This window comes from Etheostoma spectabile, chromosome 17 (genome assembly GCF_008692095.1).
Source record: "Etheostoma spectabile isolate EspeVRDwgs_2016 chromosome 17, UIUC_Espe_1.0, whole genome shotgun sequence".
NCBI classification, from domain to species: Eukaryota; Metazoa; Chordata; class Actinopteri; order Perciformes; family Percidae; genus Etheostoma; species Etheostoma spectabile.
The window spans coordinates 10,659,097-10,670,135 of NC_045749.1; the positions used below are offsets into that span (position 1 = coordinate 10,659,097).

The 11,039-nt window shown below is 39.1% G+C and overlaps 1 protein-coding gene and 1 long non-coding RNA gene across 12 annotated transcripts in view; one reads left to right on the top strand and one right to left on the bottom strand.

Annotated features, from left to right (window-relative positions):
• Positions 1–11,039, bottom strand: part of LOC116705547 (protocadherin-15) — a 207,455-nt gene that overhangs the window by 177,912 nt on the left and 18,504 nt on the right. For 9 of the 11 annotated variants that reach the window (XM_032541815.1, XM_032541813.1, XM_032541816.1 and 6 more), the window contains exon 2: positions 3,938–3,997. The exons of the other annotated variants lie outside the window; for them this stretch is intronic. The gene's annotated coding sequence lies outside the window, so the exon portion shown is untranslated. The remainder of the gene's footprint in view (positions 1–3,937; positions 3,998–11,039) is intronic. 11 annotated transcript variants of the gene reach the window in all.
• LOC116705550 (uncharacterized) overlaps positions 1,723–11,039 on the top strand; it is a 20,987-nt gene continuing 11,670 nt past the window's right edge. The window contains exon 1 of the long non-coding RNA XR_004335952.1: positions 1,723–1,734. This is a non-coding gene — a long non-coding RNA (uncharacterized LOC116705550). The remainder of the gene's footprint in view (positions 1,735–11,039) is intronic.

Genomic DNA, 11,039 nt, shown 5'->3' on the forward strand with positions numbered 1-11,039 from the left:
CTGGTGGACCCACCACATTATTAGGCTTTTAAATCAATACAAATATAATTTATGTAAAAATACTTAACAGATGTTTACTTCAGCTCAATTACCAAGGGCATATATATCATTTGCGGTTCATATTTGCCATTTACTACTGTTAGATCACATTTATGATCATATGATCATTTTTTTTTCTGAGAAAACAAGGAAATTCAATTATAAAAAAGGTAAAATAATAGAGACAATATTTTTGATCATTATTGGTGCTTATTTCTTAGAACTTAATCAGAACAGGTGAAAGTGCCTGAAATTTAAAAAAAATGTGTAACTTTGTGTGGGAGTAGCAGGTTCAGAAAGACAACATAGTTTTATAGCACCTACAATTAAACACTCGGGTCCAGTTGACCCAAACAACTCATATGTAATAGTTATGCGTGGGGGGGTGCATCATGTGCAGTCCTTGAAAAGAAGGCATTTTTTATGTTCTTTACAAGAAATGAGCCAAGGCCAATTAGTTTGAGTTAGAAGAAATAATTGATAGCATAATATTTCTTTTAGCAAACATTGAAAATGGGTTCCACAGTCCCGAACAACACACAAGGGTGAAACTGAAAACCAAAAGTCCTTGAGTGTACATTCAAACAACAAATATGACAAAACAGAAAGTGTTGTGAGGTTGTTTCACCTTCTTCTTTGTTGGTATGCAGTAAAAGGCATCGACTAAACAGTTAACATGTGGAAATGTTGTTTAGGAGTCCTTAATTTAACAGACAATTTAAATATACAAAACATTACAAAAATCATATAAAACAAAGCTTGAATTTAGAACAATTTAAATACAGTGGTGCTCATAAGTTTACATGCCCATGCTTAAGTTGACTAAAAAGAGGATTACAAAAATCCTTTTTTGGAAATTTATCTTAATAACTTAATTTAAAAATGAGGTAAAATCCAACCTTTAAGGACACCAATTTTCTTTGTGAATGAATAATGTATTGTAAATAAATAAGTGTTCTTCCTTAAAATAGAGGGGGCATGAGTATTTATACCCCTATGTTAAATTCCCAAAGAGGCAGGCAGATTTTTATTTTTATTAGTTATTTCATGCATCAGGATACTATGCATCCTGATAAAGTTCCCTTGGCCTTTGGTATTAAAATAGCCCCACATCATCACATACCCTTCACCATACATAGAGATTGGCATGGTTTGATTTCAGTTACACTAATAGCTGGTTTGATTTGCATTGAGAGATGATTTTATGGAAAGTTTCCCATGCCTATCGCTATGTACGGTGAAGGGTATGTGATGATGTGGGGAGGCCATGAGAGAATGATGAGTTTTAGCAAATGTTTGTTTTGTTTACAGGCACATTTAATCCCTTCCATTTTCCTGTCATTCCAACACTGTCTGACAGCTTTTGTTGTTACTGGTGACCTCAGTCTGTCATGATGACTCAAAATAATAATAATTTGCACACTGAACACATCCTAACAGCAGAGTATCAAGCTCAATAAATACACCTGTTTACGCCGCACAGATGGATAAGACGACTCTTTAATAAAGAAGAAACTATGGATTTCAGTTCATATAAAAACTCACAAACCATTCATGTGAAAATGTAAAGGAAAGACCAACACATAATAACTGGCAACAAAGGTTCTTTTTTCTATGTACAGTACCAAGTGTTACTGGCTACTTTCAACATTCATTGATTCTCAATTCTCTTCCCCATGTCGCCATAGCTTCATAGTGACATGTAGAGATACAGAATAAAAATGAATTTATGTAAGCACAGATATTTTCAGAATACACAGGAATGTCTAGACAATCCTGCAAAACAGCAAACATATTTTTCCAGCAATTCCATCCTGCTGTGTACTCTGCACCCACACAACACTACGTGTTGTAGGTTTCCTGAACCGTTTAAAATCCACTTCCAGGTGCACCGCAGGTCAATACAGAACATCTTACAGGATGCCATAACACACAAAAACACAAGAAAAAAGGCCAAGTTGTCAGACAGCACAGCCACCCTGCAGTTTGTGTTCTGCCTAGTGTTAACATCCAAATGAAATTGGAGATGAGTGTAAAAACAGTTATAAACATTCTGCAAATTGTAACATCCCATTAAGGGATGCAAGACAGAGGTAACTTTTCCTATTACTTTTTTATTATTATTTTTTCAGGGAGATGCATTTGTGGCTTAAGTGAGGAGGGAGATTATACAGTATTAGTGTTACATTAAAGCTGTAGAAGAGCGCTGAATTGGATTGCCTCAAAGGCCTGCTTTTCTTTTACTCTACTACTCTATTCTGAAAGAAACCCCATGAAGACGCAGGGACTGGTCTTGAAAAACAACACTGACAAATGTGATTAATGAGATGAGTCTCTGGTTTCATTATAACCCCGAAACAAACCTTCATTGACTCCTCTACAATATAATGCAAGCATACAATAGTCATTCAATTAAGACCATTGAACCAATGCCACTAATCCAAACTCTGTGATTTCGCTTGTTACACATATAAGGTTGACTTGTATGTCTAATCTCTGATCCTGATCCCCTTCTTAGTACCATGTGAGCGTGATGTCTGCCCTTGACTGAACATGCTATCTATAACCATCTGAACCCCATCATCTCCCCTCACGCTCCAACCACCTGCTCAGTGTATATCCCCTATGCTGTGGTACATGCTCTACTTCCTGCACCACTGCCTCGCTATTTATCCCAACTCTCTTCTCCCTCCTCCTTGTTCTTCACCTTCACAGACAAGCTCTGAAGCTGTCACTCAGTACATAGATTGCAAATATGTTTGCATCGTCTTTCTGTGTGTGTGTGTGTGTGTGTGTGTGTGTGTGTGTGTGTGTGTGCGTATTACTGGGTTTTTCCTTCTGAAGTGGTGGACATAAAGCTAAGGTCAACGCTAAAATTTTCCTATTTACAAGAAATGGTAAAAAAAGTTGAAGAAAGTGATTGAGACAGTTAAACAGAGACACACACAGAGAGAGATAAATTAACATATGAGTCCTGATTCGCATCTGCAAAAAATATGAGTGCGTCTGGCAGCTATGAAAAGATTTTTTCTGGGAGAAAATTAGAACACCTGCATTAATTAACTGTACTACAAAGATTTGACATGACACAAATATCAGCTAAAACTGTGTATAACCTGGTGTGAAAAGCCATCTTTATAATAATTCTATCAACAATGACATAAATTCTCAGCACAGACGAAAGATGTATACTTTACTGGGGCTTGTCGAGTCAAAGTATCTTAGAAACCACTCATAGCCAAATGTGAGTCCTTAAGGTATAGACTGAACACATAGCTACAACTCCACTTACCAATAATTGTGACATTGAATAAAATAATTTCCTGCAACGGGAAATGGTTTATTCTAGCTTCTACTGGAAATGTTCTAAACAGGCTGCAGCCCTATGCAGAACAAACACACTTTCACAATTGTTGGTGCAAGGCTGTGTGGTTGAGACAAAATGGCTCAAATGTCTGCTGATTGTTTTTGAGTCTATTTCCTGTCCTAGCTTTAAAACGCAAGGGTAGCCATTTGTAATCTCTAATAACACTAAAATGACTTCCTCTAAAGCCAACACAAGATGGGACTCGAATGCTGGTCAACACTGATGGGGGGACCCCTTAAATATTTACCAAGTGGACCCTGTATACGCTATTTTATGATGGCAAGAGATTTGCTTGAGACAGAGAGCATCAGCAAATGTCAGGGCGAATCATCTTAGAGACATCAATAAAACATAGCAAAGCAAAGCTTTAAAAACCTCCATGGTCCATCCAATCTGATTCAGTATCCCACTGGGATGTCCCATTTTAAGTTTACTGATACACACATACAGTACATGTAACAGAAACACAAATTGAATATTTTTTACAGGTTACGAAAAGCACCAACATATTTAAATCTGAGAAAGAAATACCTGATTGGAGTTCCTGTGATCATACCACATCACGCCCTTAAGTCAAATTCACACTCACACCTATGCAGAAAAAAGAGGAAGTGTTAGATCCATAATGCACATTGTGTGAAACAGTTCATTGCATCTACATGACAAATGCAGAGGCATGCCGAGTCTCAGTCAACTATATCCCAATAACCTTCTCACTTATTTGTGAATTTAAGGGTAATTCATGATCTCATGTACAGATAGTATCCCTTCAGTCTCCCATATTTTCTGTAGTCTCTATTATACTGTTCAGTAATGCATACAGTATTACAAACATGTGAGTTTGTCTTGTGCAAAGATGGAAAGCAGCCATGTAGACTACTGTACTGTAATGAAGTGGATCCTGGTGATATCAGCTTGGCTGGAAAATGGGTATAATCAGTCTGGTTGATTTGTCTCAACCAGACAGATTATTCCCATTTTCCAGCCAAGCTGATATCAGGAAAATATATCACCCAGGATTTTGATATTATCTGGACCAAAGCTGAAGAGTTTTAGACATTTTCTGGACCAAAGCTGAAGAGTTTTAGACATTTTGAGTAGGGTGACCAGATTTCTCAGACAAAATCCGGGGACATTTTCAGCTCAGAAGCATATATACCTCAAAAACACGTCATGTTTTTATTTTTTTTTAACTTTAAACGGGGACACTAGACCTAAAGCCGCTAAAGGTCTGATCCTAGAATCGCCCCAGCTGCTACTTCATACTTATACTCCACTACACCTCAGAGGGGAATGTTGTAATGTTTACTGAACTACATTTATCTGACAGCTTTTGCTTTATTGCTTCGGGCTTGTTTATGCAACAGCTCATTGAGTATCGGATTCAATAAAAACTATTGAGAAAAGATTTTCCTTTGACATTGACCCAGTATTAAACGAAATTACTGCAGTCGGCAGCAGAGAAACAAGCTACAATGTAAGTTAATAGAATAATTGTCTAGCTTGTATTTACGTTCATAAAAGTGTTCGCTTTGCTACTGACAGACTCAGAGTAATATTCTAAGTGTCTGACATGATGGGAAGGAATTCTAAGGAGGTTGACCTTTCTGTTTAACATTAAGATCCTTTTTTAAAACATAAAAGTCAGCAAAATTGCGTTTGCTAAACTCACAAGACTCCATGTAAATAATCAGTTATTTTAGCATCGTAAAATACGGCATGCTAAAGTCAATGTTTTCTTTCTTTCATTCCAATTTCGGGTCTGTCAGTGACAGTGAAAACCGGGGACATTTCCGGGGACAGATCCAGCCGGGGGACAGGTCACCAAAACCGGGGACTGTCTCCGGAAACCGGGGATGTCTGGTCACCCTAATTTTGAGAGAAACACGCCACTGTGTAAAAGTAAACTGAGCTTTGTACCTTCATAACTGTTGAAAAACACTGGTAAAGTCCTGTGTTGTGCATAAAGGTCAAACCTGCTTATCATTGCCTTTTCTGAATAGACATAAAGAGAAGTGCAGACCAAACCAGAAGTGTCGAAATGAATAATAATTAAGCTTAAAACACCATGATGCATAAGAACAGTCTTACAAAGCTGCTTGCATGGCTATGACTCTTGTTTGTTTCTTCACACTTGCCTGACATTGTTTGTGTAATAACAAAGAAGATAGCCTTGAATCTAAATAGATTTTTAAGTGTGTGAGTGTGAAACGTCAAACTGTCATCTTGGATAAATTTAAAATGTCCCTAATACTTTACAATGTTCACATTAATATCACTGATGTAATGTCACGACAATTATGTTGACATGAAAATATTATCTTATTAACCAATCAATTTTGAAGGTAATGCATTTGTGCAATTATCAATGACTTCCACTGTGACACCATGACCCAATCCCAAAGTGAGCCCTGAAGACTAAGGACTAAAGACTTACAGACTTAACTTATCTCAAGTGCTAAGTGAGTGAGTGTGTGAGGCCACGTGGGCTCAGATAGGTATATCTAGTTTGTTTCTTTCCACACAGCCAAGGCACAGGAGACAGCTGTCTGATTCAAAAAATTTTCTAACTCTTGTTTTACAAGCTGGACAACAGGTCCGTTCTGTGGTGGTGTGTTATGCTGTTGTTTACCTTTGTAATTTCCGGATTTCCCTATGGTCTCCACAGTAAAAGTCACAACGCTTTGAACTGTGGGTAATTCCCTTTGGTGAGGTTTGCATCGATGCAGACTCACGGAAAGGTCTCGGTAAGTGTGTACTCACACGCTTGAAATTTGACATTGGGACAACGCTAAGCCCTTACAAATTTTGCGGATTGGGCCATCGTCTCTCAAACCCTCTACAAGTACGTTTTAGTGCAATTTTTAATGGATTGAAATTACATGGAGAGAATTTAAGAATTAAGGAAACTCTTTCAGCATGGAAAGACCTTAACACTTGTTCACCTCACCAGAGCAATCAAACTAATTAAACAGCTATTAGTTAAAACTAGAGTCCCACTGAGAACGATGCAATCTTCTACCCACATGCTTCACAAACACCACTGCAGGTATTTATAGGCAGAGAAAAAGAAAATATGCAACATTTTACACACATATATGAACTCACAATTATTCATTCATAAAAATGAATAAGAAATGTCAAGTTGTCATCACAAATCTCTATATGGAGTCAGAATGCCATGAAGAGGAGGAAGGCATTGCTTGCATTAAGGGTGGTTGATGGAGGGTGAATTACAGAGCTTGCTCTATGAGACAGATTGTCTCAAAAAATTCATCAAGGGCCATATAACAAAAAAAAACATCATGCAGTGTTGGCATTAGCGTGTATGAATATAAGAGAAAGAGACAGACACAGATATAAAAGAAAATTGAGGAGAGAGGCCGTATCAGATTTTTTAAGGGAGGTGCATACATCAAAATGTGAGCTACTGTGAGATATAGCTTCAAGGAAACGTGGGAGTGGATAAACACATGTCTCAAATGCTTCAGCTGACTATGTATATGCTCCAGTCACGGATTGCTTCCCAAAGCACTCATTTTGCTTCATTTCCCATTCCATCCTTCAGTAACGAATAGCATTCATCACTGCATGGACGTGTCCGTGGCTGTATACAAGGAAGAAAGACAGGAGAGGAGAGACAAAGACAATGAAAGGACAAGCGATTATCTTTCTCCTCTACACTGACATGTTGCATTAATGGCACTCAGTAATTATAGTCAATAGGGCCCTGACATGCAAATCTTCTGGTCCCCATAATTACAGCCTGATAGTCTCGTACACATCCTTTTAAGAAATGGACAGTTGTCACGGTTCAACATTTAGAGCGACAGGCACTGATAGGCATGTTCTCTGCAAATGAGTCATAGCAGTCATCCACTTTGCTGTGCTGATGTCGTCTTGTGACGGCTTGGAGGATTAAAGCTCTGTGCAGCCATTGTCACTGTCACCACATGCTGACTGTACCCCTGATGCTGCCTCCACCCCTTCCCATCTCCCTGTGGTCCCGAGGACAAGATTCTGGTTCACTGCACTCTGCCATGCAGTTTTAGCCTGGATTTCCGTACGAGCTTAACAGGGAGTGTATCTCATTGTTTAGCACTTCAAAGGAAACAAGAGAAAAGAGAGGGACGCAAGAGTGAGAGTGGGAGAGAAACGGAAATGAAAGACACAGGGTGAGAAAGGGAACATGAAAAAGGAAAAGGCAGAGGGAAAGCAGCAAAAGAACAGAGTAGGGGAGTGGGAGGGAAAATTTTAGAGAAATAAGTGAAGAAATGGAGAGAGTTTGAGTGCAAGTAATTTCTTTCTCAGCAGCTAAACTAAGAGTGCTACATCCAGTAGGCTTATGTCAGTCTAAAAAGAAAGGACACAGTTTCTTTTGGTACAGTTAGGGCTGTCAATTACAATATTTAATTGCCATTAATCACATAATTGTCCTTAGTTAACTCGCAAATTATCTGTTTTAAATGTGCTTTAATATATATATATATTTTTTTTTTGATAAGTATGCTTGTTTTATGTTTATTATTAGAGTTCTCTGGGAGAAGGGTTCTCTGCATCAGCTGTATGCTTGACCAGCACATTTGAGAATTAACGTATTCCAGTCTTGATTCAGTTCACATCAACAGTACATGCAATTGACTTCAGTCTTGTTGAGACAACCGTCTGGAAGGGCTTTGAAACGGAACTTGCCATTCTTGTCTTTATTAATTTCTGCTTAAGGTTAAGCTTGTTTCTGCTAGCCCACAAAGCTCCTGCTGCTACCCATCCTGATTTCCCAAACTACGACAAGGCCCAAGGCCCAAATCACAGAAATATGCATGCGTTAATCGTGCGTCAAAAAAATAGTGCCGTTAAAAGAAATTTGATTTACTTCTGTACTACTGCGTTAATTTAGACTAGGTATAGTATATTGCAGCTATGATGTACGTATTTAGAAAGAACAGGCCAAGTGTCAAATTTTGCCAAACAAAGACATTTTTTGTTTTGGCCATTTTGCACATAAACTGTCAGTTTCTAAAGTGCACATATACAGTTTGATGTTTTTCTCTGCCTTCAAATTGGATCTTCCCTGTGGCAGGGCTAAATCTACCACCGCAACAACCTTAGGCAATCTTGTTTTGGGGCTTCACACCTGAATGTTAAAACTGGTGTTTCAGTGCAGTCCAAAAAGTGTCTGTAAAATTACATAACCCTAATATGGTTAAGGTTTGTTATAAGCAACTAAAAACTACTTCCTTAAGGTTAAGGAAAGACTGAGTATGGCAAAAATGGTTGTTGTCGATAAAGAAATAGTTTGACATTTTGGGAAATAAGCTTGTTTGCTGAACTGCCAAGTGTTAAATGAGAATATTGATAGAACTGTCACTCTTATATATGTCCATTCAATATGAAACTGTAGCCAGGAGACAGTTAGCTTAGCTTAACATAAAGATTGAACACAGGGGAAATCTCAAAGTTTCACACAATTACAAAACGATTACAATCGGCAAATTCCTGCTAAAAAACAACTTATTGTTTTCATACTTACCTTTTTGGATACAATACTAACAAGATACAACTTTATTACTTTGTGAGGTTAAGAGTGGGGTGCATTAAGCGACCAGGCCAACTTCCAATTAATTAAGAGGTGCATGAACTTCTCCCCAATAATAAGAATAAGACTCAGTTAAAGAGCTTGTCTTTATACAAACTCAAAAGACAGAGGTAAAAGAAGCAGTGCACAACAATGAAAGGGTCAACGCAAAGACAAGATGGGTTTGTTCTTGATCAATAGGAACATCTATAAAAGGTCAGGCTTTGAATTTCAGTTCATGTCTTCAGGGAGTACACTTCACACCTCTCGCTGGCAAAACTGTAATTACAATATCTACTGTACTGCTTTGGCTCTTGTAAGCCCTGTGTGAGGTAAACACTAACATTTAAAGTTAAATGTTTTACTGCCAAAAACTGTAGGGCACATGGCTTTGCATGACTAAAACATATTTTAGACAAACAAGCTACAATTGTGTCTAGCAATTGTGTAGTGTGCATTTGCTCTTCCTGACAATACACGGACTGCACTTTTCTAAAACTATATAATCTTCAATTACAATATGAGCTGATGCTGCATAGCTAGCAAGGCCCTGGAACTGAACAACATCTATGTGTTGTCTTCTTCACCTACAATAACTCAATGCTACAAAGAAACCAAGTAAGGCCTACAACAACAAACAAAAAAAAAAACGTTAAAAGGGACATTCTATGAAATAATTGGCCAACAAACATTATTTCCACAATGTTCTAGAGTGGGAAGCCAGTGAATAACGAGAAACTTTGCACTTCATTGAAGAGGACTGCAGAACAAGGGAATTACATATACAAGTCTTGGCCGAGAAAGGATTGTTTTTCTTTTTTTTTTAAACTTATAATGCATACTGAAAAAGCTGGTTTTTAAGTAGTTGTTACAAAATTGAATAACATGACAGTGTAACTTATGTCAAAGGTGTGAATTCAATACACAACTTCAAAACACATTTTTGTGTCAAGTTTAGTCAGAAACTTTTTGCCAATTCTCTGACCAGTCTCCCGCTCCATTGTCCCACTTACTCGCGAACAAGATCCCCAGGTATTTAAACTCCTTCCCTTGGGGTAAGGACTCTTTCCCTACCTGAAGAAGACACTCCATCGGTTTCCTGCTGAGAACCATGGCCTCAGATTTAGAGGTGCTGATCCTCATTCCAGTCGCTTCACACTCGGCTGTGAACCGATCCAGTGAGTGATGAAGGTCACAGGCCGATGATGCCATCAGGACCACATCATCTGCAAAAAGCAGCGATGAGATCCTGAGCCAGTAAAAACTGCAACCCCTCCCCACCCCGACTACGCCTTGATATCCTGTCCATAAATAATAAAAACAGGATTGGTGACAAAGCGCAGCCCTGGCGGAGTCACTGCCGAGAACCCGGACACATCTCTTGCTTTGGTCATACAGAGATTGGATGGCCCTGAGAAGGGACCCCTTCACCCCATACTCCCGCAGCACCTCCCACAGCATCTCCCAAGGGACCTGGTCAAATGCCTTCTCCAGAGCCACAAAACACATGTAGACTTGTTGGGCACAATCCCAGGCTCCCTCCAAGATCCTTGCGAGAGTAAAGATCTGGTCCGTTGTTCCACGACCACGACGGAAAGTCGCATTGTGCCTCTTCAATCCGAGGTTCGACTATTGGCAAACCCTCCTTTCCAGCCCCTTGGAGTAGACTTTACCAGGGAGGTTGAGAAGTGCGATACCCCTGTAATTGGTACACATCCTCTGGTCCCCCTTTTTGAAGAGGAGAACCACCATCCTGGTCTGCCACTCTCTAGGCACTGTCTTCCAGACTTTATGCAATGTTAAAGAGGCGTGTCAACCAAGACAGCCCCGCCAAACCCAGAGCTTTCAGCCTTTCTGGACGGATCTCATCAATCCCTGGGGCTTTGCCACTGTGGAGTTGTTTGACTACCTCAGCAACCTCCACCAGGGAAATTGACGACAATCCCCCATCATCCTCCAGCTCTGCCTCTACCACAGAGGACATGTCAGCTGGATTTAGGATTTCCTCAAAGTGCTCCTTCCACCTATCTATTACCTCCTCAGTTGAGGTCAACAACG